Genomic DNA, 2,791 nt, shown 5'->3' with positions numbered 1-2,791 from the left:
TTTTCGAGTTTGGATTTTCCTTTGGGTGACCCCAGCGAGAAAAGAAAAAAGTGCCTCGTAATACTATGACCGACACTGATTCATTCAGGGGCGACTATACTTTAAACGAAAACTGTGGGCCCCCACCCAAATGAGTATGGGAATTCCCAAATGGTACAATTTTCAGCAACTTACTCCTAAAGTGGTACTTTCTACATTAAATAACAATAAACAAGCACTCTGCATAAAAAGGCAGATTTAAAAATCAAACAAGATTTCAATTATCTGTGGCACTCAATTTTCTCCGAAAAGTAACCGATTTATTCACATTGTAAAGAAATTTCGCATGTTTGCACAACTCAGGGACTGCCTGTAATAACTGAATCTAGAAGTCTAGTCTAACACTCCGTTGTTTTGACCCTGTAAGAACTTGTACAAAAAGTATTTAAATTTAAATTTTTCAAACATATATTAAAATATGAAATGTAATGGCGCATCTTCTTTTCCACATAAGAGAGCAATAACGCGCCGTATGCACTAACAGGTCCCCGAAATTTGGTCAGTTTTTGTGTAAACCATTTTTTTTAACAATTTAATTATTTATTATCGAACAAAGTTTATTAAATCATTTTTAACATTACTAAAAAACTAATCTTAGATGCCTTTTTAGCCGTTTAAATCGTTTGCAATCGATATAATAATCGTATTAATTGATCATTCATATTTTTGGTTATAAATGCGTCTTTTCCGGAACAAAGTTAATGATCTTCTTCCTTAAGTTTTTCGTTGAAAAATTAATCTTCTATTTGCAAATACAACTTTTAGCTTGAATTTATTTACAACTCATCTCTTTGCTACAAAATTCAACAGTTTTCTTGAAAATTCATCATTTTTAGTAGAAACTTACATTATTTCGAAAACTGCCTTACCTGCTCCCTGCTTCGCTGAGTAGTAATACACATTACTACAACGATGTTGTCGAGGTAAATTTCTTTCTTCTAACTTTCGCATAAAAAATAGAATTTTTTCATGCCGTTAAAATCGTTTGCAATCGATATAATAATCGTATTAATTGATAATTCATATTTTTTGTTATAAATGCGTCTTTTCTGGAACAAATCGAAATTTGTATTTTTTGTTTAAAAATTAACATATATTCAGTTTAAAAGTAATTTGTAACGTACAAATTGGAGTTTTTCGTTGAAAAATTAATCTTCTTATTTGAAAATACAACTTTTAGTTTGAATTTATTTACAATTCATCTCTTTGCTACAAAATTCAACAGTTTTCTTGAAAATTCCTTATTTTCAGTAGAAACTTACATTATTTCGAAAACTGCCTTACCTGCTCCCTGCTTCGCTGAATAGTAATACACATTACTACAACGATGTTGTCGAGGTAAATTTCTTTCTTCTAATTTTCGCATGAACAATATAATTTTTTCAAAAAAAGTAGACTTTGCCGATAGACTTCATACTTTTTAGAGTATTTATGCAAAGAGTCAGAGATAATGGATTCACCGTTTGCCCTAAATCTCATTTCTAAGATTTTTATTCGATGTCTAGGGCCCTTAACAGAATATTCCGGGTATAACTGTTGCAACTTCCTTATAAAGTTTATGAACCTCTCTCTCTCTTTTCATTCTCCTTGGCTATAATGTTTTTGTCAGCTGGTGCCGAAAATTCGACTACAAACATGGTTCGCATCTCGAAGTCAAGAAAAACTATGTTAGGCCACGAGTGCACAATAGAAACAATAGCCTAGAATATGAATTTCGAGTATATGCGGCTCTTCTCATTCTCGACAATTGACTCGATTTCCCCTCGAACGTTTAGCGGAGCGGTGTTAAGGCAAATGTCGTAACAATTCGGGGTGTGCATGACACGCAATGCAAGTATTATTGGTAATATCATGACTCAAAATGTGCCGACGATATGCTAAAGTGTAAATCACAGCATCCCGATATGCTAAAATAAAACCCCCCGTGCCCGACTTCAATCCGGGTACTTTGAGGAAAGCAAACCTAAGCTGACACGAAATCGACTGATCCTTCAGATTTCTCCTTATCCTTCTCCTCAGCAGTAATATTGTAGTCTGCCGGAGCCCAGAATTGTAATGGCCTCGAGTGTGTAATGGATATAGTTGTCCAAAAATTGTACTTCCAGAAATTTGGCACTCATGGTTTTTGACAATTGACTCTATCTCCCTCGATGCTCGACATGGCAGTTCTGTGACCAACACCGTAAGAGCGACAAAGACGGTAATAAAGTACTCTTAGGGCCGCGTTATGTTTGTAGAGATTCGTAGTTCCTGCGTGAATGGGACAACCAGATAATATGTGTTCTAGGTACACAGCGTGTGCATGATACGCTCTGCACCTATCGTTAGGAACTTCTTGACATAAAATGCGTTCGCGGTTTACTGAAGTGAAAATTACACCGTCCTAGCACTCGAAAATGAAACCCTCTGTACCTGAATTAAGACCTAATGATTTCAGAAAAGCGAAAGTTTTCCCTATTAAGAAGGACTGTTCTTCTATATTTCTGTAAAAATTTGCGTGCACTTCCATCACTTCTGATTTAGAAGCTCATGCCAAGGTACAATGATGTAAGCTGTACTTGAAAAAATTCGATTATGAAGATACTGGAGATTCAGAAGTCCGCGTCAGCCTTGACGGCGTGAAATGTATAATCGCGGAACAGACGAATTAAAATGCAAGATCTTATGCATATATAGAACCGGCACGGCAAGCATGTATTAGTCGCAGATACTTTGTTTAACGCCGACAGTTTTGAAGACCCAAACTTCTGAA

At 35.5% G+C, this 2,791-nt stretch overlaps 1 pseudogene; it reads left to right on the top strand.

Moving 5' to 3' along the window:
* Positions 1-2,791, top strand: part of LOC117178703 — a 235,152-nt pseudogene that overhangs the window by 153,190 nt on the left and 79,171 nt on the right.

The sequence above is a fragment of the Belonocnema kinseyi genome, chromosome 8 (genome assembly GCF_010883055.1).
Source record: "Belonocnema kinseyi isolate 2016_QV_RU_SX_M_011 chromosome 8, B_treatae_v1, whole genome shotgun sequence".
In the NCBI taxonomy this organism is placed as follows: Eukaryota; Metazoa; Arthropoda; class Insecta; order Hymenoptera; family Cynipidae; genus Belonocnema; species Belonocnema kinseyi.
This window is presented reverse-complemented; position numbering and strand designations above follow the sequence as displayed.